The following is a 25514-nucleotide window of genomic DNA, read 5'->3' as shown; positions in this document are numbered from 1 at the left end:
TTGTTCTATTTGGTTTCCAGAAGTAAGAATTAGGAATGCTGTAGTTGAGAATTGTAGAGTCAGATTGAGACACAATGTCAAAAAAAACTCTAATAGAGTTGTCCAAAAGAAGAATGGGCTTCTTTGGGAGCCAGCAGGATTCCTCCCAATGAAAATCTTGAAAGCAGATATGGGAGGTATTGTACTGAATATGCTTTGTTAGGTATAGGTGGAATTAGATAGCCGCTGGGATACTTTCCAATTCTTAAAATTCCCACTCTTTCCAACTCTCAGAATCTCAGATTCAGGGATTCCTAATTGAAATAATCCCCAAAGCTAGAATGCTCTCCTTCCTCTTGTCCATCTTTTAGGATCTCTGACTTCCTCTAAGATTAATTCCAAAACTACCTTCTGTAAGGGCCTTTTCCTGGTCCTGCCCAGTCTCCTCCTCTAATAAATTCCCTTGCCCATTCTCCATCTATGTCTCATATACACTTAATTATTTATGCATTATTACACATATAACCACCTTGCTAATGGAAAAAACAAACACCAAAATGGAGATAGTTGAAGTCACTTACCTAAGCTCCCACATCTAGTTAATGACAGAACCAGGATTATTTCCTTTCTTTTGATTCTTAATAATGCTCTTTCTACTAAATCACAATCAAGGTCAGTCAATTTTTATCTAATATCCATCCAATAATTTATCTAATAGAATACAGATACAGGTTATTTAATACAGCGCATTATGCTAGTTTGCACTAAATTTAATGTTATACATGGATAATTCTCAATATATCCCTCCATCCTCTGTCCCCATTGTGGCTATCAAGAAGATTATGCTGATAATAACGAGTTTTATTCATGCAATGTCAATCATCAGAGTATCTTTTTCATTGTTATATCCTGAGTGAATCTTTACAATCAAAACCGATTAAAATTTGAAGATGTTATTTCTTTAATCTTCTTTCCCTAAAACCCAATGAAATAGAATATTGTCATCACACCCTTTCTCCCTCCAGACAAAGGGAATATCAGAGTAGTTCAGTGAAAATGGGATGAGAATCCACATTCCTTGCCTCTTGGAATAGATACTGAGAAACTGTGCCTCTGACTGTTTTTCCATAAACAGTAATCCCTTAATTCCCAGGACTCCTGCCTGGTGGGTATAGCATTGTGTTTTGAATTAAGTATTTTAAAGTTCCAAAGTGAGTTATAAAGTAAAATGTTTTATTAAAAGTAAAGGACAAAAACAATCATGCTTAATTAAGACTCTCTGAACAGCTGGTGAGATAGAACAAAATTATCTACTTTGAACTGCTTTTCAGGAATCACAGTTCTCTGAGTCTCCTAGAGGCTAATGTGATCCTTGCTGTCATTCTCTGAAAACTTGTAGATATATCTGGTATATGAATATTAACTTATTGACAGGAGGCATAGATCCAATTCAAACAAATTTTGTTTGACTTGATCAAGGGAGTAGATAGGAGCTTACATTCTATTGTTTTTAAAGGGTATTTTGGGGAGATAGATGGAAGGTACATGATATACATAGATAATTATAATATGACATGAAGTATAATAGATATAAAGGAGAAATTCAGGAGGAAAGTGCTTTTAGGTCTTTAAATTTATAGCTCTGAAAGGCCAAGATGAGTTTTGCCTGTCTCAGTGGTAATGCTCTACTCCTATGGGGCAGATATTCAGATAAAATTTAGCAGTCCTGGACCTTGCCATCAGCACCGAACCCTAAGAACTTGCAGGCTTTTCCATCTGCTTGCCAACTGAACTCTTCTACATGTCATCTTTCCCTCAATTATACTATGAGTTTCGAGAGAGGATGAACTGGCTTCTTTTTCTATTTGTATCTTCATAGCTTAGTAGTGCTTAGCACAAAATACTTCTTTCTTTCTTTCTTTTCTTCCTCCCTTCCCTTTCTCTACTTTTTCCTTCCTTCCTTCCTCCTTACCTCCTTTACTTCCATCCTTTCCTTTCTTCATTTCTTCCTACTTCCTTTCTTCCTTCCTTCCCTTCCTTTCTTCTTTCCTTTCTTCCTTCCCTTCCTTTCTTCTTTCCTTCCTTCCTTCTTTACCTCTCTCCTTTTCTTCCATCCTTCCCTTTCTCCTTCCTTTTTTCCTCAGAGCTCTCCACTAAGATTAATCTGGCTGTGATGTGCAAAACATTCCAGAAAGGGACAAAATGGGAAAAGAGTAGCTGGTTAGTAGACTACCACAATAGCCAATATGAAACACAGTGATGGTGCTAACACACATAAGTTTGAAAGGCAAACAATCTTTGCAGAAGAAATGTGCACATGGTTGAATGCATATACACAATGTAAAACCACAATTTAGATTTACTCAATACATTTGGCTTAAAAATTATTTTACCTAATTCCTATAAAGCTTTGAGAGAGTAGAAGGAGTGTCCAAAAGACGCATTTTCTTTCTCCTCAGATAACCCTAGCTTATTTTTCTTTCTTATGTGAAGGATTTGTTCATTTAGGAACAGAATTCTTATTCTGTGATAGCGCTAGAAATACAATGTTCCTGAAGCCTTCCTACCTTACAGGGTTGGAATGGGGATTAATAGCTTTGAGATTCATTTTTTAAGGAAGCAAAATGCTTTTGTAGTTTTTGTTTGCCTTTATTTAGGGGAGAGGGAAGGGAAAAGAGGAGGTTCAGTGTAAGTCAGTAAATAAAGAGTGTTTTTAAGGGTCTTAGGTGCTTCAAGTGCTGAGTTGGCTCAACCATGGAGCCGCTTTTCACTCTTAAATCATCTCAAAAGAATTTCTTCTTTGTACTTTCTGTATTTGTCTTCTTCACACAACTAAAGCTTTTCTGTAAAAAAAAAAAAATGCTTTGTTTGGGAGACAAAGTTAAAAAAGCAACCAAGCTGATGAGATAGCAATTTTTCAACTTAATAATAGCATGCCTCTAGCAGACATAAATACAGACGTTATAGTTTAAATGGGTGTTTCAGTGTTGTCAGATAAGGGACTATTCATTAAATATAAGTGTACAAACAACTTTTCAACCAAAATATGCTCATGGTTATTCTGAGGAAAAAAACTAGTTTGCTATTTCTTGCCTTTTATTGTGAATTCAGTTGCTGAATGCACAAGGTTAGCCGGACATTTTTCTTTCTGCTCAAATAACCACAGGAAAACTTTAAAGACATAAACTCAGAAGTAAGAGCTAAGAACTTCTGGCTCAAACCTTTCCCTGAATGAACAGCTCTTTAGCCTTTTGGACTTAGTTGCTTCCTCAGGAAAATTAAAAGGTACTAAGAGACCTGAAGTTTTTCTCTGGCTCAGTATGTTTCTGCTTCTCTTTCTATATCTTTCTATCCTTTACTCCTCTCTCTTCTTTCCTCTTCCTCTGTCTCCTTTTCCCTCTTCCTTTCCCATTCCTCCTCTTTTTCCCTCCTCTCAATTCTTCTTCTTCCTTTCTATCTCCTTCCCTTCTTTTGCTTATACCCCTCCCTCCTTCCTTCCCTCCCTCCTTCCTTCCTTCCCTCCTTCCTTTCTTCTCTCTCTCTCTCTCTCTCTCTCTCTTCTCTCTCTCTCTCTATTTCTCTCTCTCTCTCTCCTTTTTCCCCCTTCTACCTTCTCCCTCTCATAGACTGAAAGTCTAGAGTTATTCACTGACTCAATTCTATTGCTTATTGTCATAAAGGAGAGATTATGACTTATTCTATTTCCAGCCTGGATCAGTTCACCCTCCTTAGGCAGTCTAATGATACTCTTTTCAAGGGCTCACCAATTAATACTAAATTTAGGACAGATACAATCTGTATTACTCAGCTTTAGTTATGCAATCAGTTTTAGCCATCCTGAAGTTTAGAACTTCTTTACTCAAGCAATCCATTCTCTTCATGAGAGAAGCACCACCATACCTGTTGAGATAGAAATTCTGAAATAGACTTTTTTACCTCTTCTTTCAAAGACAAGTCCTGTTAGCCTAAGTATCGTTTTAGTCTCTAGGCAAACATTTATATCATGTGATATTTCCATAAAAATGGCATTCTTGATCTTGATCGCCCTTTTCTGTACAATTCCTTCATATCCTGTTTCAAATCTCAGAAATGGATTTCTATAGAAACTTGGTGAAGACAAAAAAATGAATATTAGAGTTTAATTGACTATAGAATGGATCATTCCATATAAAGCCCATTCCATCAAGTTTCTCAGGAAGTCCCTTCCTGGTTGGACAAATCTTTGAAAATAGAACAATGAAATGTAGCGTAAAAAGGTATTGAAGTCAGTGAGTCAATAAATATTTATTAAATTTCTACTCTTCAGCTCTTAGAGCAATGGCTCTGGAATCAGGAGTACCTGAGTTCAAATGCAATCTCAGACTCTTATTAGCTATATGACCCTGATCGAGTCATTTAACCCTGTTTGCCTCCATTCCTCACCTATAAAATGAACTAGAGAAGGGATCATGAAGAGTCAAATGTGACTGAAATAAATCCACAAAACCATGTGCCTACTCTGAACCAGAAATTGTGCTAAACCTTGGCTATACAAATGAAAGGAAAAAAAGATTTTTTTTCTGCCTTCATAGAGCATACAATCTAACTGAGAAAACAAAAGGTAAAAAACATATGTGACACAGTAGATAAGAGTACTGAGTCTGGAGTTTAAAAAGATTCATTTTTCTGAGTTCAAATCTGGCCTTAGACCTTGCTAACTATGTGATCTTGGGTAAGTCACTTAACCCTGTTTGCCTCAGTTTCCTCATTTATAAAGTGAGCTAGAGAAGGCAAACCACTCTATTATCTTTGCCAAGAGAACCTTAATTGGAATTAGACATGACTGAACAACAATGAATAAACAAAGTGAATCCAGGGGAATTTGAAAATAATCAACAGAGGAAAGGGACTAGAATTAAGAGGGATTGAGAAAGGTGTCCTACAGAAGATAGGTGTTTAGCTGAGACTTGAGAAAAGTCAGGGAAGCCAGGAAATGGAGGTGAGGATGGAGAGCATTCCACATAGACTAAGACCAAGATTGTTCGATTTTAAGGAAAGAATAAAAGAAATAACACACACAGTATAGAAAAGTCCTGCACTACCATCCAGAGTTCAAGGGCTAAGCCCAAAGCAAGCCCAAGAGAGTTGGATATAGCAGTCTAGTGCAAGCACAGACCCTGTTTTTAATTTGGTTTGCCACCTTATTAAAGCAGCACCGAAAATGATTAGTGGAATTCTTAGTTCCTGAAGTGTCTTGGTAAAAACAAAACATGAAACATACATTTATACCTATAGATGATTGAGATAGATAGATTGAGAGAGAAAGACAGAAAGAGACAAAAAGAGAGGGAGAGAGAGGGAGAGAGAGAAGGAGAGGGGAGAGGGAAAGGGAGGAAGAGGAAGGGAAAACGAGAGGGAGGGAGACAGAGACAGACAGAAACAGAGACAGAGGGAGAGAAATATACATGTATAAATAGATATAGACAAAATAGGTAAAGATGACATACAAAAGCCCGGCTAGCTGTGCCCAGCCTGATACATCCCACCAAATATTCTACTTTTTCAATGTCAGTTCTTATCATCCTAATACATTTTATTTTTATTTATCTTTTATAGTAGATCTCTTCAGTAGCTGAAATGTACTGGATTAGAGTGGGCATGGTATTGGACTTTATCCTAGGAAATAGCCTAGGTCATAGTAATGAGTTTTAGCTAACTCAATTATATTGATTATTGGATAACTCAATTAAGTTTTATGATTCACAATTGCCTATCTGTAAGATAGAGATAATAACAGAACCTGCCTTAGAGGAATATTTGAGTCTCAAATGAGATCATATGCATATAAGAAGGATGAGCAGGCTAGCCCTGATCAGCTTATTGAGAGTAGGTCAGGGTAGGGATAGAGGTGATATTCCCTGCTATGTAATGTGTATAAAGTACTTAGCATATCTTAAAGTATTATATAAATTAATCTACTGTCATTATTATTATTATTAGCTGCTTCTTCAGGATCTCTGCCAAGCAAACTCATTTAAATTAAAGTTTTAGACATGAAAAAATGATAAAAGCAATCTAATATTTTATTCATGATGCTGATGGTTATTTTAAATGTTTTAATTACTGCATTGGTGCCCCAAGGCTGGTTAAGGGAAGGAAGCAATTTTACATATAAAAGTTATAATCATGCTAATATGAAAAAAAAAATTTTTGGTCTAGACCTGTGATTTCCTTGATGCAGAGAACTCCCAGTATAGAAACAATGTCCACCAAAGTGAAAAGACAACTACATCATAATTCATAGGCTTAAAGAGTTTCCCAGGGGTGTTGAAGAATCAGGATTTCAATCCTGGGTATTATGAAGAAAAAGCTATTCCTCTTTGTACAATGTCACCCAATATAGTTTTAAATTTTTCATTAAACACTCAATTCTATAGAAGTTTTGACTATAAGTTAAGAACTAGAAACACTATAAATTACCAGTTATAAACTTGAAAATGACCTAGTTTACAACAGAGACATCAAAGTTAACTAAAGCAAAGTAAAATCCTATAAGATTGACTTAGTTTCATGCCATTGACTATGCCTTATGAACCTATCTAGGGAAAAAGTAATTATAGTTACTCCCAAGGACCAGCTGTAAAATGTAGCTGATTTTTAAAAATAGGACATCTTCATACCATGTTTTTTTTTCACAGTCACTTTTAAAAGCATATACAACAAAAAATTGGGCATATATTTGGAAGTTGGACTCAAGGCTTAGATCCCAATCCAAATTTAGTTCTCTGATAGCAATGAATTGATAACTAATCACATATAGGAATGATGAGACTTGAAGAGTTGGCAGAAAATCACAGATAGTAGATTGGAAAATCTGGCCCTAAATAATAAAACTCTGCACCAAGAGATAGTATTGTCTGTTCCCTTTAAATAACAACACTCATTTCTCTCTGGCATATGAATTTCATCTTCAATAATTGATCAGGGTGACAGAAAATCTGTTGCTGGTGATGCCTGTTTAAAATTACATTATTCACTATTCCTTATCTTAGAGGCACTTTTCCTATGTTCCTCAGATCCAAGGCACATGGCAAGATGCAGGTCTGTTTCATGGGGTAACTGATGGCCATGGTTTTTTTGAAATTCATTTTATTTAAGAGAACAAAGGCTGCTTTCCCTCTGAGTTTCCTGCTGCCTCTGTGTTGTACTTTAGTATTGAATTAAACACCAAGTCAAAATGACATCTGGTTTTTGGTGTTGTGCTTAATAGCCAGGAGCTTATTTAAACAATGACAATGTCCTGGCAAGAGTAAAACATCAGTAGCAATCTGTTTATTTTGCAGCGAGGAAGCAGAGAAACACAACAAAACAGAAAGACATATAGGGAAGGACAAAGAAGAATGGCAGCCTAGTGAGGAAACCTGATAACACCTTTTCTGTCATTCTTTTGTACCAAGGATCTACAGGGGAATGTGTCAAGTGGACCAAGTGACATTTTATCTGGAGGAAAGATGGAGGAAGTGGTAGAAGGAAAAATATACTGATGATTCAGAATATTTCTGATCATTGGACTATAGTTAGGGCAAAATCACTCTGGAACTAAAAGCCCTTCTTTGAGAGGTAGTGTAGATGAAGGAAATGCAAGAATGAATAATATTTATTAAACAACCACTTTACACCAGAACCTGTGTTGGATGCTAGAGATATAAATACAAAAATGAAATAGTTTCCACCCTCGAGATACTTATATTTATTATAATAGTAGAAACAGCACAAATAGGGGACTGGTAGCCAGGGAAAAGACTTTTGGTCAATTAGGAAATGAGAATGGGGGAGGAGCATGGATAGAGACAATAGAACATAAAGCAAGGTGTTCTAGCGATATGAATTGTAGATCAGGGCCAGTTAAATATAATGAATTGAGTGAGTTAGCACTCCCTTTTCAAACAGCTCAACCTTAGGGTGGGAATTTCAAAACTGAACAGATTAATTCTCTCAGGAAATAGGGGATTCTTTCTGGAGGTCTGGTCCAGAGATTGCTGTTCTGGATGAAGAGAGGAGCAGAGCCCATGGCAAGCTCTCCAAAGTAGAAAGAGGACTAGATTAGAAATCAAACTATTTGCATTCAAATCCCATTTCTGAGGGGCAGCTAGGTGGTACAGTGGATAGAATACCAGCCCTGAAATCAGGAGGACCTGAGTTCAAATCAGACACTTAACACTTCCTAACTGTGAGCCTGAGCAAGTTACTTAACTCTAAGTGCCTCAGTCAAAAAAAAAAAAAAAACAAATTAAAAAAATCCCATTTCTGGTATTGGGTATTGTCTGACTGTGTGACTTTAAGATCGAGTCACATATTCTCTGAATCAAATCAATTTCCTTATCTGAAAAAATAAAGAAAATGAAAAGAGAAATTGGAGAAAGTATGGATTGAATGGTCCTTAAAGTTCCTATAATCTATGGGTAAATGCTTCCAGCACATAAGGGAATAATAACAAAGGAATAATCCAAGAAAAGCCATGGAAGATACCTGGATCTATCTATCAGTGCAGAGAATACCTAAGACAGCTCATTGAAGTCAGGAAAATGGCTCAGGCCTAGCTCCATTTAAGAACCAAAGGAACTAGTTATGCCAAAGGACATAAGAAGGGCAATACAAAGGCAGAGCACCATAGAAAAAGACCATGAGTGGGATAGTATCTCCCCAGGAAGGGGAAGACAGAATCTGATGCTCTCTGAATTGAATAGAATTAATAATAATAAAATAGCTCATAGTGAAATGATATTTTACAATCTTAAAAAATAACTTTTTTCCATTGTGAAGTGAATAGTATAAGTATTCTCCCTCTTTTACAGATGGGGAAACTGAGGCTCAGAAGCATTAAGTGATTTGTTCATAGTGACACTGTTATCTGGCAGAGTCTGGACTTGAACACAAATATTTTCACTACACATCCATTGTTCTACCTCACTGTCTAAAACACACACACACACAAACACACACACACACACACACACACATATATAGTTTGTACTTCGATAAAAAATTGTCTACTTATATATACACTTGTTTCACAAAAATCTTGGGGTTATATAATAAGAGTTACAAGTGTAATAATGTCCATTTTGTAGATGGGGAAACTAGAGCTCAAAGATGTTGTGACATACAAATATTTCTATCCTTGTCATAATTAATGTAACTACAGAAAGTCCAGAGAACTAAACTTAATCATTTAATCAAAAGCGTAAATTAGGTGTGAATAAATTTTTAATTTGAAAGGAATAAAGAGCTTTGATCATTTCATAAAGATGGATGATACCATACAGGAATTATCTTGTGGTTAACTCAAAAGATACAGATATCCCCTTAGATACATTTATAGTATAACAAGCCAAAATTAGGCACCTGTATGACAGAGGAACTATAGTAAAAGCCATGAGAGAAAATTATACAGGCCAAGGAAGGAGTTTTTCCCTCTCCTCTGCTCCACTCCCCAGAGTCAAAGAAGTCCCATCAGTGAATAGAATCAGCAACAGAGTCTGCAGGAGCAAATAGCTTCCAATCAAACCTCACTCTCTATCAGCATTATCTACCAATAAATATTTATTAAATGCCTATTAAATGTGGGGCAATGGGCCAAGCTTGGAAATACAAATGGAAGCAGAAGACAGTCACTCTCCTCAAGGAGCTTATGATCTAATTTTTTTAAAAAAGTGGATCCCATGCTGAGTGAAATGCACAGGACCAGCAGATCATTATACTACAACAACAATACTATATGAGGATCAATTCTGATGGACATGGCCATCTTCAACAATGAGATGAACCAAGTCAGTTCCAATAGAGCAATAATGAACTGAACTCTGGGAAATGACTATGAACCACTACATAGAATTCCCAATCCCTCTATTTTTGTCTGCCTGCATTTTTGATTTCCTTCACAGGCTGATTGTACACTATTTCAAAGTCCAACTCTTTTTGTTCAGCAAAATAACTGTTTGGACATGTATACTAATATTGTATTTAACCTATACCTTAACATATTTAACATGTATTGGTCAATCTGCCATCTGGGGAAAGGGATGGGGAGAAGGAAGGAAAAAATTGGAACAAAAGGATCTGCAATTGTCAATGCTGAGAAATTGCCCATGCATAGATCTTGGAAATAAAAAGCTATTATAATAAAAAAAAAAGTGGATCCCATGCACATATGGACATGGGTTTGAGGGTTATAGAAAATATACAACTCTCTTTTCATCCTCATGGCCGGCAATGTTGCTGAGTCCTAAGATCTAATGTGTTTAAATATATTCTGTACATGATGGGCTAAAAAAATGAAACACACTAGAAATGATCAGTCAAATGGAAAGATAACCAAAGAGAGATACCCAAGGAGGAGAAGATATCCAGGAAGAGGGTTTGGTTAACAGTGACAAAAGCTACAGAGAAGTGAAGAAAAGGCTTGAAATTGAATTTTGTAGTTATGAGAGCTTTGGGAACCTTGAAAACAGCAACATCTGTCCAGTGAGCAAGGGAGAAGACCAAATGGAAAGTGTTCAAAAGTGAATGTGCACAGAGCAAGTATAAATGTTTTTCTTCTTCTTTCCAGGATCTTAACTGTGAAAGGGAACAGAGAGCCTTATTATTCCAATTGAAAATCATGTCTACCTACTTTGAACTTCCATACCACTTACTCTTGCTCTCCACTCATTTAATATTTGCCATCTAATTTTCATTATCTTTGTCTCTGTGTGTTATATCCTCAAGAAGACTATAAGATCTTTGAGGACAGGGAATGTGTTTCAAATATCTTCATATCTCTCATTCCTACACAGTGCTTTGTAGATGAGAAGTACTTAATAAAGCTTTCTTGACTGATTCTTTCTGCTAAAAAGTTTTTCTCAAGTTCAACCTTTCAAAAGGAAAAAAAAGAAGAAAAAGCATTCTTAAATAAGTTCTATCATCCTTGATTGACTCCCTTTGCAACCTAGCTCAGTAATCCCCCTCTCTCTATGATGTTTATGTCTTCCAAGCACTATAATTGTAGACTATTATGACAGTCACTTAGCAAAGCTATAGGCTTTTTTAATCTTTCCTCAGAAGCCAATCATCCTTTCTTTTCATGTTTCTTTTCTGAACCTCCTCCAATTTGCCTAAATCTTTCTGCTTCATAAGTAACAAAATTGAATACTCTTTTCCCCAGAACTGTATCGCCCAAGTGCAGGGGAACTATCACCTCCCTGGCCCATGACTCAGTGCCTTTGTGTGCCATTCAAAACAGCCTGTTTAATTACTCTTCCCAGAGCCCACTGCAATCTCAGTCTCTGCCTCACTGCCCATGAGTCCCTTGTCTCTCCCAGGGCCTGCTTTCAAGGTTTCTTCTACCTTTTATGATTTGCTCCAGAGATTGCCTTTCCCTAGATAATTTGATGTTTTCCAAGTTTACTCTTAACCTATTCTCTGCCTGCTTCCACACCTATGGATCTCTGCCTAAATTTCTGGGTATTTGTGGTATCTGTGCATTTGATTGACTTTCCATGTTTTATAACCTACTATGTTGAAGCAGGAGTTCTAATTAAGTCCTAATCTTCCCAGTGCTCATACTTAGAAGAAGTAAGAGCAGGAGTCTCCCTTTTGTGTCTTAATTTCTAACAACACTATCTTTCATTTTTCCTTTCAAGCAGTTTACTTGGAACATAATTTCTCCTAGGATAAAGTGGAATATGTAGTAGAGGGAAAGTAGTTTGCTGGATACTTGATTTGATAATAATTATTTCTAGTCTAATCATGTAAATCTGCTTCTATCCAAAACCACCAAGTCTGGCAGGAGCAAGGTTACAGTGGATAGAGCTGGCTGTATAGTGAGGATGGCCTGGGTTCAAGTCTCACTTCTGGCATATGCTGGCTGTGTGGTCATGGGCAAGTTAATTTAAACTTTCAATGTCTTGGGACACTCCAAGGCCATAAATTTCAGAGAAGTTATTAATCTGCATTGGTATTGGGAGTAACTCACCAAGATCTTCTCTGACCAATATAATGACAAATCTGATAAAAATTATAATGATTCATAGTTACATAATTATTAAAGATTTATGTCACTTCCCTCACAACCAATCTATGAAATAATTAGCATAAGTATTATTTCCCTTTTAGGTAATCACTTTATCATTGACAAAAATGTCCCTCTTTTGTTGGTTTATAACCCTTAGGTGGTTATGAGGTACTAAAGAGGAAAGAAAAAAAAAGAAATAGTTGCTATGGGGAGATGCCTATTTGTACTGCAGTCTTTCTCTCAGATGTGTCTGTTGACCATGATTACATAGTTCACTGAGTTCTCATTACTTAAAGCATTTTTCTTTTCTTGCTTACATTTGTAAATCCGTCTGATCCTGGAATTGTTCCCTCCATGAAGCTTATTTATAACCCACTCATTTTCTCTTTCTGGAATTCTATTGTTAAGTTTATCTATTTATTGTTCTATTAATTAAAGTCATTGATATTGTAGTGGATATTTTGCTTAAGTTTTCAGTTTTGTTGGTATTTAATTGAATTTTGTTATTCAATTGCTTCAGTTGTATCCAACTCTCATTGTCCCCATTTAGGGTTTTGTTGGCAAAGATACTGGAGTGATTTAGCCATTTCCTTCTCCAATTCATCTTACAGATGAAAAATTTCCTTCTCCAATTCATTTTACAGATGAAGAATTTCTTTGTCCAATTCATTTTACAGACGAAAAGAATTGAGAGCAACAGGGTTAAGTGACTTGTCCAGGGTCACATAGCCAATTAGTGTCTAAGGCTAGATTTGAACTCAATTCTTCCTTGGTGCTTTATTCATTGTGCTACCTAATTGACACTTAAATAGTTTCTGATAAATTGTTTTATAGGCTCTTTTCATTAAGAATTCTCCCCTGTGACCTGTCTGTGCCAAAATGTTTGTAGCAGCCCTGTTTGTAGTGGCTAGAAACTGGAAAATGAATGGATGCCCATCAATTGGAGAATGGCTGGGAAAATTGTGGTATATGAATGTTATGGAATATTATTGTTCTGTAAGAAATGACCAGCAAGATGAATACAGAGAGGACTGGCGAGACTTACATGAACTGATGCTAAGTGAAATGAGCAGAACCAGGAGATCATTATACACTTCGACAATGATATTGTATGAGGACATATTTTGATGGAAGTGGATTTTTTTGACAAAGAGACCTAACTGAGTTTCAATTGATAAATGACGGACAGAAGCAGCTACACCCAAAGAAAGAACACTGGGAAACGAATGTGAACTATCTGCATTTTTGTTTTTCTTCCCAGGTTATTTATACCTTCTGAATCCAATTCTCCCTGTGCAACAAGAGAACTGTTCAGTTCTGCAAACATATATTGTATCTAGGATATACTGCAACATATCTAACATATATAGGACTGCTTGCCATCTAGGGGAGGGGGTGGAGGGAGGGAGGAGAAAAATCGGAACAGAAATGAGTGCAAGGGATAATGTTGTTAAAAAAATTACCCTGGCATGGATTCTGTCAATATAAAGTAATTATTAAATAAAAATTTAAAAAAAAAAAGAATTCTCCCCTGTGATTTTTTTTTATTTTGGTAATTTGTATTTCTACTCTTTTCAAAATTAACTAATGATTTTGTCATTTTTATTGGTCTTTCAACAAAAAAAATTGTTTCATTCATTCCATTTTCATTTCAATTAGTTCAATTTTAATTTTCTTGAAATTTCACCTTTGATTTTTAAGATTCTGTTGGATTTTTTGAGATTATTAATCTATTAGATTTCTGCTATTTTTAGCTGTGTGCTGATTAGTGTTCTATTTTTCTCTTTTGTTAATATGTGTTCAATGGCACAAATTTGCCATTAAAGACTTCAGAAGCATGGATAAATTTTTGAATGTCATATCACTGAGTCTACTACAAATTTATGTTATACAAACTCAACTGGTCTATCCCTACTGTTGGGAAGTCCTACTATATCTCCTTTGTCAACTCACTATTCTACTCTCCACAGTGGATCTTCCAAACCTTTTCATTCTTCCTCAAACTTTCCATGGTTCTTTCTCTTCTACTTCTTAGCTTAGATCCATGGTTCATTATTACAGGAAAAATAATCGAGGTCATTTGTTATAATTCTCTATTCTCCCCTCTTTCTCATCTCCTATCACTCAAATGCCTTCTGCTACTGTTTCCTTCTTAATTCTTATCTACATAATGAATAGGCTTACTTCTTAGCAAGGTTAACTCCTCTACTTGTTCAAGTGATCTCATTGCATTCCATCTTCTCCAAAACATTGCACCTTCTGTCATCTTATTTTCAATTTCTTCTTGTCTGATGGCTCATTTCTTACAGCCAACAAAGTTCTATCCTGGGCCCTCTTCTTTATATTCTGACCCTTTCCCTCTATTCTACTTTACTTCATTATTTCATCAGTTCTCGTGGAATCAGTTATCATCTCTGTGCTGATGATTCTTAAATCTACCTATTCTGCCTCAAACTTTCTTCTGACCATTCATCTTGCATCTCTGCCTTTCAGAAATCTTGAATTGGATGTCCGGTAGACATTTTACATTCAATATGTACAAAGCTGAACTCAATAAATTTCTCTCTAAATTCCCCCACTATCCCCCACTTTGTTTTATTTCTTATTGCAGAGAATACCATCCTTCTAGTCCTTTATGCTCACAACTTAAGCCCTTTCTACCTTTGCAGCATTTCTTGAATTTCTTGAACCTCTTTCTCTCCTATGATACTATCTGCTGGTTCTCCTCATATCATGTCTGATTATTTCAATAGCCTATTAATGGATTTGCCTTCTGCAAGTCTTTCCTCACTCTAATCCATCATCCATTTAGCCACTAAAATGATTTTCCTAAAGCACAGGTCCAATCATGTCACATTCTTTCCCTATTCATATTAAGTCTAGTAGGTCTTATATTGCCTCTGGCATCAAATTCAAAATATTTTTTAGAATTGAAAGTCCTTCAAAACCTTCAAAACTTCTTTTCTACCTTTCTAATCTTCTTATACCTAGTCTTTGATTCCACAAACAAGACATTCCACCTCCTGGCTCTGGACATTTTCTCTGCCTAGTTCCCATGCCTGCAATACTCTTCCTCTTCTGCTCCAACTAGTGACCTTACTGTAAGTCTTCCCCAAACTTTCTTAATTCTAATGATTTCCCTCCATTAATGATTTTCTATTTATCCTGTATATAGCTTGATTCCTCTATACTTGTTTATATGTTGTCTTTCCGTTATATTATAAGCTCCTTTAGGGCAGGGACTGTCTTTTTCTTCTTTTTGTATTTCCATTGTTTGGTACAGTGTTTGATACATAGTAAGTACTTAGTAAATGTTTATTGATTATTGACTGATTACTTGGTTTTGCTGAACTTCTACCTCAGATAAACAAAAAAACAAAAATTTATCTTTTTGTCTTTCAATGTTCATGTCAATCATCATATCTACTTCCTAGCAACTGTACCTATGCCAGAAAATGTAATTTTCAAAAAGCAAGGATTGACACAGGCAAGGACAGAAAAAGATGTCAGCCAGCTGTTGAAATATTTATAGTGACACTTGCTGTGATAGCAATAAACCAGGAACAAAGTGGTTGTCTATTAATTGTGGAATGACAAAATCAGATATATGAATAGATGGGAATATTAATGTATCATACTTTATAAAAGATGATTATGAGTAATTAAGAAAATGTAGGAAGATAGATATGAACTGTTACAGAATTAAGAAAATAGAATTGGATGAAAATCGTAAATCATAATTAATGTGAATGAAAACAATATAAACAAGCATTAAATTTCAAATCAAATACTAGAAAATATTGATATAAATATCAAAATACTGATACTAGAAGAGGAAATAAAACTTCCTACTCTCAAAAGAGTGCCATATTTTGCACTTGCTGCCAGACATGATCAGTTGTTATGATAGCTAGTCAGTTGGTTCCTTTTATAACAGCTATTCTTTGTTATAAATGATCAGATTATCTTTTTATTTGGGCATGGAGATTAATAAAATGAAATGACAATGATAAAATATGGATCAATAAAACTTGAGGAAAGAAAGTATGAGAGGGAAAGAAAAAAGAGTCGAGATATGTGATTTACGTTGTTAAACCTGTCAGCATCCCAGTGACAGTGATAGACTCAGCCTCACACAAAATGGCTATTTATATCAGATATTAACAACAACAACAAACATTCCTGTAAGCTTTAAGACTTTCAAAGTGCATTATGTGTTAACTCATCTGATTCCCATAACATCCCTGAAAGGTAGGTGCTGTTACTAGCCTCCTTTTACAGATGAGGAAATTGGGGCAGACAGAGGTTAAGAGACTTGCTCAGACTTATTCACTTATACTACTAGTAAGTGTTTGAGACAGGTGTGGAACTCAGCTCTTCTTCCCTCCGATATTCTATCCTCACTACCATTTAGTAACCACCAATATTAATTCATGGCACTTATTTTGCAAGAAATTTCTCAATCAAATAATGGTAAAAAGGGGGAGGTAGGGGAGAGTAGGGGGATACTAGGTACAAAAAAGAGTTATGGAAATACAAGCCTCAGAAGTGATGTGACTTAGGCACAAAACTTCAGTCATCAGTACCATTAATTTGGAAAGCAATTGCAGATAAACCCTACATCTATTTAGTAATTCAAATCAAAAAGTATGTGTCTCAGACAATTAGATGAGTTTCAAACAAAACTGACTTAGCTTGAAACCCAGGTTACCTCAGATGTTGAGATTAAAAAAGAAAGAAGGAAAGGCAGAAAGGTGAAAAAGAAAGAAAAAGAAAGAAAGAAAGAAAGAAAGAAAGAAAGAAAGAAAGAAAGAAAGAAAGAAAGAAAGAAAGAAAGAAAGAAAGAAAAAGAAAGAAAAAGAAAGAAAAGAAAGAAAGAAGGAAGGAAGGAAGGAAGGAAGGAAGGAAGGAAGGAAGGAAGGAAGGAAGGAAGGAAGGAAGGAAGGAAGGAAGGAAGGAAAGAAGGAAGATCAGAAGAGGGAACCTACAGCAGGGAAGAGGCTTGAAGTCTTTCATTTCACCCCTCAATGAAGAGAAATAATAACCAAGGCTGTCAAGCTTAAGCACCATAGAATAGGAAGTACTCTTGGAGAAACCAATAGGGATCCAGACTTATTATCAGTAAAAAAGTAGTGTCTTATGGAAAGCACACAGAAAGAGGGTGGCTGTTTTTCTCTGCTGTACATAATGTCCCCTGATACAAACCAGTAGGAGACTAGATTTGATGTAGCCTGACTGAGACAAAAATTTACTGAGAAAAAGGATGCTCAGGGGAAGACACAGAAATGGCCAGCTAGCTCCTGGGGGTTGCTGCTTCTGATCCACTCTCATTACTCATTAGGAACATTAAAACAGCATCAGAGTGGAGGCTAATGGTGATGATCAATAGACTGTCCAGCCTAGTTCTGGGGGAGCCAGAGAAACCTGCTACATAGCCCAGCAGAAGATTAGCTCAGTAGAACAAGTTAATGATCTGAAATCGGGGGAGGGAGGAGGAAGGAGGAGGGCTTTTACCTCGAGGTGGTCATGACATTCCATCATTATTCATCCTTGCTTATAAATCAGAATAATTTACTAGTATTTCTTTCCATCGTGTTTGGAGCCCAACTGATTGACCTATGTGTGAGCTTTGACAGGGAGAGGCACTGAGTGAGGCTCATTATGACCTATGTCTATGAATTGTGGGAACAAAATGGGGGGATGGGCCAACCTTTTCAGGTCACAGAGAGAATCAGCTCTGTTAACGGCTACATGATTAGAAATCATTTGGAAGTTTTTCCTTTTGTCACCAAAAAGAGCTATCTTGAACCAAGGTGCAAGTTTGGTGTAAGGAGCAATTAGGTAGTACAGTGAATAGAAAACTAGATCTAGAATCAGAAAGACCCAAATTCAAATCCAGCCTCAGACACTTACTAGCTATGTGATCCTAGGAATTCATACAACCTCTATTTGTCTATAAAATTGAAGATAATATCTTATCTACAATATATAAATGAAAATATAGAATGCAGATAATAATAAGACCTATCTTACAGGATTGTTATGAGGATCAAATGAGAAAATATTTTGTAAAGCACTTAGCAGAGTAGGCATTATGTATATAAATATATATTTTTATTTTCTTGCCATTTCTAACCTTCCCTCTCCTCTAAAACAAAAGGACATAGCTAGCTACATCCTAGTCAAATTCTTGTGACTCAAAGATTGTGTAAGTTGCTTCTGTATTACACATACCTTCAATCCCAGACAACACACGCATTACTTGGGATAATATTTGTAAAAAGCAATAAGCATATTACCTGGTACATAGTAGGTGCTATATAAATAGTTAATCCCTTTCCCATCCAAGAAGTGAGAAAAGAGAAGGAGAGGGAAGAGGAAGGGAAAATACAAGAAATAAGGCCATTTACTTCATTTTCAGTTTTTTCTGTTTATGTTGTCTATAAATGATCTAACCTTTCCTACTATTAATTTGACTTTGTTCCACCATTGATTGCTTACAGGAACAATAATAACTATAATATATTATGATTTTAGAGGTGCCATGTATCTTGCAAAGTATCTGCATGCCAATTAATCTTATTTGGTTTTCAAACCATTCCTGTGAGGAAGGAAGATCAGGGGCCTACTAGAAATCATAGCATCACAGAATCCCAGAGGAGGTTGTGTAGTCATTTAGTCCAACCTATAACTAATGACAATGCCTTCTGACAATTGATCACCTTTGTCTATTCAGAATCTCATCCTTAGGATCTTCTTCTATTTGGATTGACTTTCCCTTTTGGACAATGAGGTTGACTTGAACCCTATACAAGGCATTATGTTAGCTATTATCTATGCTTTTTATGAAGCTTTTGAAATCTGCTCTTTGAAAATCTGTGATGTATGATGGATAATATTGGTCTTTCTCTACTCTGTCACAAATAGTAAGATGAAGAAGTCACTTCTATCTCTGTTCTCCCTACCCATAAAGTTCTCATAAATTTAATTTAATTTTTTATTTTAAGAATATTTTACTTTTTCAATTATATCTATTGGAATTGTCTTGGACCACTGTTTTGCTAAGAAGAGCTAAGATTATTATAGTCAATCATCACATCATCTTGTGATCTATTGGAATTGTCTTGGACCACTGTTTTGCTAAGAAGAGCTAAGATTATTATAGTTAATCATCACATCATCTTGTGTCCAATGTATTCTTGGTATTGCTCACATCACTCAGTCAGTTCACATAAGTCTTTCCAGGCTTTTCAGCCTGCTCTTCATTTCTTGTAGAACAATAATATTCCATTACATTCATGTACCATAACTGATTCAGCCATTTACCATTTGATGGGTATCCATTCAATTCCTTGCCATCACATACACACACACACACACACACACAAAAAAAAAAAAAAAAAAAACCTGCTACAAATGTCTTTATACATATGGGTCCTTTTCTCTCTTTCATGATTTCTTTGGGATAAAGACTCCATAGCAGCATTGTTAGATCAAAGGGTATGCACAGTTTTATAGCTTTTGGGAATAGTTCAAATTATTCTTCAGAATGACTGGATTAATTTATAACTTCACCAACAATGAATCAGTGTTCTAGTTTTCCATATCTCCTCCAATATTTATCATTATCTTTTCCTGTCTTTCTAGTCAATTTGATAGTGTGAGATGGTACCTTAGAGTTGTTTTAATTAGCATTAATTTATATAGTGATTTAGACTGTTTTTTTCATATGATTATAAATGGCTTTAATTGCTTCATCTGAAAATTGTCTATTCGTATCCTTTGACCATTTATCAATTGGGGAATGACTTGTATTTGACTCAATTCTCTATATATTTTAGAAATGAGGTCTTTATCAGAAATACTGGCTGTAAAAAATTGCTGTCCTGCTTTCTGCTTCCCTTCTAATCTTGGTTGCATTGGTTTTGTTTGTACAAAATCTTCTTAATTTAATGTAACCAAATTTTTCAATTTTACATTTCAAAATGTTCTCTAGTTTTTCTTTGGCCATAAATTCCTTCTTTTTCCAGAGATCTGACAGCTAAACTATCCCTTGCGCTCCTAATTAGTATTACCCTTCATGTCTAAATCATGAACCCACTTTGGCTTTATCTTGGTAGGATGTGAAATGTTGGTCTATGTCAAGTTTCTGTCATACTTGTTTCCATTGTTCCAAAAATTTTTGTCAGATTGTGAGTTCTTATCCCAGAAACTTAGAGCCTTTGGGTTTAATCAGACATTAGATTAGTATAGTCATTTACTGTTATTTCTTGTGTACTTAACCTACTCTATTGATCCATTTCTCATTTTCTTAGCCAGTACCAAATGGTTTTGATGACTGCTGTTTTATAATATAGCTTTAAGTCTAGTATTGCTATACCACCTTCCTTTGTCAGTGTGCTGGAGGGGATTTATTAATTCCCTTGATATGTCTGAGCTTTTGTTTTTCCAGTTGAATGTGGTTAGTTTTTTCTAGCTCTAAAAAGTAATTTTTGGATAGTTAGATAGGTATGGTATCAAATAAGTTGATTAATTTAGATAGAAATTATCGGGGGTTTTTGTATTAGCTTGGCCTACATAAGAGTAGTTGATATTTTTCCAATTGTTTCAATCTGACTTTATTTTTGTGAAATGTGTTTTGTAATTGCATTCATAAAGTTCCTGATTTTGTCTTGGCTGGTAGAGCCCCAAATATTTTATATTGTCTACAGTTATTTTAAATGAATTTTCTCTTTACAACTCTTGCTCTGAGGCTTTTTTGGTAATATATAGAAATAGCGATGATTTATGTGGGTTTATTTTATATCCTGCAACCTTAGTAAGGTTGATCTAGTTTAGTAAAGAAAACATCCATACTATTAAGATCATAGACCCATCAAAAAATCTGCAAAAGGCCGTGTTATCAAAATTGTGATCCTTTTGCTCTCAGATCAACAGAGTTTTGCCAGTAAAAAGAGCTGACCATAAAAGAAAATGTGGACATGTGGCCCAAAGTCTGAAGATGTAGTTTGAGAGATGTAGCTACAGATGTAGCCAAACGGCAAATGATGAGACTACTATGGTACCATCATCTAATTCAAAATTTTTTAGCCATTATAATTAAAGAAATGAATGAATCCCTGCTCACATGTTATAAATTTTCAGATACTCAATGGCAATTAGCCTTTTCAACAATTGACTCAGAGTATTGATTTAAGGGTGGCTATATATTTTTTCTTCTTAGTGGAACCTATTACTAGCTCACTGATTTTCTATAGCTTAACATATTATGATTTAGAGATGTAGAAAACCCAACATTCTATGCTTAGATTTTGTGTGGCTGGATTACATTTTCAAATCCACTTTTAATGATAATATAAGAAATATTTTTATTATTATTTATATAGTGGTTTAAAGTTTTCAAAACACATTACAAATAAAGTGTTACTTCAAATGTTCTTCACAATAACCTTGGGAGGTACTATTATTATCTCCATTTTACAGATGAAGTAATAAAGGAAGATAGATATTAAATGGCTTGCCCGGGATTAGACTAATAGGTATTAAACTCAGGCCATTTTTGAATTCAAGATGTATCTATTTTACAACTCAGCCCCAATGATTTATGTAATATGGAGATAATAGTACTAATACTTGTGAAGAAAGCTTTTGTAAATCATTATATAAACATATAAGAGGGTGATTTTCTGCACAGGAATACCTTCCACATTCTCATAGTCATGTGTTCATGGTATTGCTTTAGTTAAATTTTAGTCCTGCTAGTGATAGTGGAAGAAGGGAAACAGAAGAAAGGGAAATGCCTTTTCTTCTTTATTGGAAGTCCAAGAAAAAAAAATGTATCTATTTCTCTTAATTTTGTTCACCACAATCCTCCTCTCTGCAAGAAGATCTCCTGACTCTTAGTCTATAGTCATTTTTAGTATAACACTGATCACCAGTAAAGACTTCCTGATGTCATTCCAGCAAAACAAATGACCCTCAAAAGAAATCAGAGTGTTTGTCTCCTCCAAGAGAGTGACCCCTGCCCACTGAATCAAGGGTTCTTTGAACACCTTTGCTATATAAAGAAGAGCTATTAGTAATTTTACTTTGGGATAATCAGGAGAGGCTGCTAACCACAAGAAGAAAGAAAATCAAGTTATATATCATGCTTATCTATCACTTGGCACCTAAAACAGTGACTTAGCAAGTGAACTTAGCAACAGTTTAATAAATCTTTGTTGAATTGAATTAAATTGCATGATGTAGGACACCACTGTATATTTTGCTTTGTTAAATCACTATGTAAGCATTTTACCCAATACTAAAATTCAAGCAGCTCTGAAATGGAAAAGAAATAACAGTTTGAATGAAGGCATCAAAGTAGGTGTAAGCAAAGTGATTTAAACATCTGTTAGAAAATCTTTCTTGTATTTTTTTTTCAGCATTCTTTCTTGAATAAATGATACAGGCCCTTCAAGAACTATATCTGGAAAAATTGTATCTGAGAAATTGTACCTAGCAGTTGTCATTAGCTATAACAGGATATTAGAGAAGTTGACAAAGATTGTATGCAAAAGTTCATTCTTCCTAAAGTGGTTAAATAGCTGATGAGAGGCGGAAAAGCAAGGAAAAAAAAGGAAAAGCACCCTTTTCTGCTGAAACAGTATGCTTTCTGCAATGTTTTTTCTTTCCCTCTATATTTTTCTTCTACTGAATTGGAATAAAGAAGAGGAAGACTAGAAAGCAAGCAGATGAAAAATATCAACTAAAATTTTCTTACTGACTAGACCCAAAAGCCTAGGTTGGAAAAATGACTATTTATGGCTCAAATATACCACAGGTAAATTATCTAGGGTTGTCCTTGACTGAATCACCCCACTCCATCCTCAAAATTTGTTTTGTGACACTGAGTCAAAATCCAAGATTAATTGTAAGAAAAACGTAAAATTGTACCTAAATATTTATTTTTAAAAATTGAGTTATGAGAATGTAATGCCTCAGTTTCCCTGAATTATTAACTATGCCCTGAATAAAATTATTAGGGTCACCCCATTCCTTCCTGGCCATTAGGACTGAGAGAAGCTCTAACCACTTTACATTCATAAAGTCATAAAACTCCAGGTATCTTATGTCAAATGCCTGCTGGGATAATTCTCCCTTTGTTTGGTGTCTCCAGCCCTGGACTCCCTGTCTCCTGCTCTGGACTTTTTTATCTGGACCCTCATCCTGTCAGGATTAAGTTATGATCCTTTCCTGGAATTATGACTTGTCTACTCACCTAGTGTTCTCCCCCTCCTTGCCTTTAATTCCCTGGTAGCTGGAGCCCTATAAAAATCTCTGGAATTAATTGCTTGGGACCGAATCCTTTGAGACAAGAGTCCCAAGCAGCCAACTGGGAGGGTTGAACATCTTTTGGACATGAGTCCTGTTCGACCAGCTAGCCCAAATTCTCCACTATTAAAATATTAAAAACCCAATCTCTGCCTTGCCTCAATTTCTCTGGCTTTACAAAAATATTCTTTTTCTCTTTGGTGTTGAATTATTTTAATAGTTATACAGTAATTATTTGGGCATAATAGGATAAAATGATTATTTGTTAAAGTTGCAGTCTATATCAAGTAGACAGAGGACCCATGGTAATTAAGTTATTAGAATTTTAACATATTTTAATAAAGAATTATATATTATATAGAATTACATATGTATAGATACATATTTGATTCTTTATTAATATATATGTACATATTCAAAATATATACATATATCTTGGATACAACACTGATACTTGGTAACATTTATTTCAGTATTTCAAGGATACATTATTGTAGAAATCATCAAATAATGATTATTTATTCCTTGGTTACTGTGTGCTAGACCCTAGGAGAGGTCCTAGAGATACAAATACAAAAATGACACAACTCCTGTCCTCAGGAAGATTATATTCTATTTATGTGGATACTCATTTCTCTGGAGTAAATCACAATTCCTCAGACCTTAGTAAATGGTCTTCATGAATAGCTGTGGCAAAAATAAATAAATAAATAAAATAGCTATCAATTCTAGTGATAGGCAATTTCAAATTTAACTAACTGGTGCTTGGAAAATCTCCACATGGTCAAGCACTGGAATTTTCTAAGTTGGGCGTCTAGTTCTTCCTGAATTAGCTCTCCCACTGGCACAGCCTTTGAGAAATGGATTCTCTTTATTCCATGAGTAGGATTTTAGAAGAGGCAGCATAGGCAGGTTTCAGAAATAATATCTAATGGGCACAGAAAAATTTAAGGGACTCATAACTAGCTATGGCATGACAGCCAATGTTCCAACATATCAAAGATTGATGATTTCATCAATGTGAAAATTCCCTCCACTAATAGAATGAAACCTTTCTATAATTTGGAAAATAAATCTTAAAGACTTGTCTGAGATTGAAAGGGACTAATTGACTTGATATAGTCTGAGGTGTGAGGTTTGAATTTATGTCTTCTTGATTTTGGATCCAGAATTCTATATACTATTACCACCACACTGTCTTTCAAAGATCATCGTAAGCTTTTAACAAATGTCACAATTATGTGTAACTACAAGAGAAATTTATGGAAAGAAACTAAAACCTCCTATATTAGAAATTTAGAATAGAGCTATACTCATTTTCTTCAATGAACATTTATATTGAGGACTTCTGGGTAGGTCTAAGCTAGCCATTTCCTAACACACATAAACACACACACACAAGCATAAGCACATGCACACACCCACATATACACAAAATCATAGTGTAATCCTCTCATGAAGAATAATTTTTTTACTCACTCATAAGTAGTCCTTCTAGTCCCAAAATGTTTTTTTTTTCAGCTTATAGTTATTGTGAGCACATACCAAAGTGGGGGGAGTTACAACACAGAGGATGCTTTGCAACTCTCTTCGCTCCCACTGGCATTGGGCTTGAAGAATGAAACTTGGAGATTCAAGATCATATCTTAAATCTTGTTTTACATCCTTATCACATTCCACTTCAGATCTTAAGCATAGTTTCTCTTTCTCTCTCTCTCTCTCTCTCTCTCTCTCTCTCTCTCTCTCTCTCTCTCTCTCTCTCTCTCTCTCTCTTTTTCTGTGTATGTGTGTGTGTGTATGTGTCTGTCTCTGTTTCTATCTCTCTGTCTTTGTCTCTCTATCTCTCTGTCTCTCGCTTTTAGCTTCAATTTTCTGCCTTTTCATGAGCAAAACAATTGCTTTTTCCACTTAAATTAAACTAGTAATGACTCACATAGGATTTAAGTTTAGCAAATCGTTTCCTTTGACCTTGTGAGATTACTACTACAATTATCACTAACCAAAATTTACAGTCAAGATAACTAAGACTTACATGCTGTCTCCTCCTGGAGTATAAACTCCTTCAGGGCACAGAATATTTTATTTGGTCTTTGTTTCACCAGCACTTGGCACAAAGTAGCATTTAATAAATACTTATTCCTTGATTGATTGAACAAATACTATGTACCAGAGACAAAATGTGAACCCAAGG

General features: G+C 35.3%; 1 long non-coding RNA gene across 1 annotated transcript in view; it reads right to left on the bottom strand.

The window, feature by feature from the left end:
* The window catches only part of LOC127544389 (uncharacterized), a 98144-nt gene extending 80513 nt beyond the window's left edge, over positions 1 to 17631 (bottom strand). The window contains exon 1 of the long non-coding RNA XR_007949432.1: positions 17525 to 17631. This is a non-coding gene — a long non-coding RNA (uncharacterized LOC127544389). The remainder of the gene's footprint in view (positions 1 to 17524) is intronic.
* Between the last annotated feature and the right edge of the window lie 7883 nt (positions 17632 to 25514).

Source organism: Antechinus flavipes, chromosome 1 (assembly GCF_016432865.1).
Source record: "Antechinus flavipes isolate AdamAnt ecotype Samford, QLD, Australia chromosome 1, AdamAnt_v2, whole genome shotgun sequence".
Taxonomy (NCBI): Eukaryota; Metazoa; Chordata; class Mammalia; order Dasyuromorphia; family Dasyuridae; genus Antechinus; species Antechinus flavipes.
This window is presented reverse-complemented; position numbering and strand designations above follow the sequence as displayed.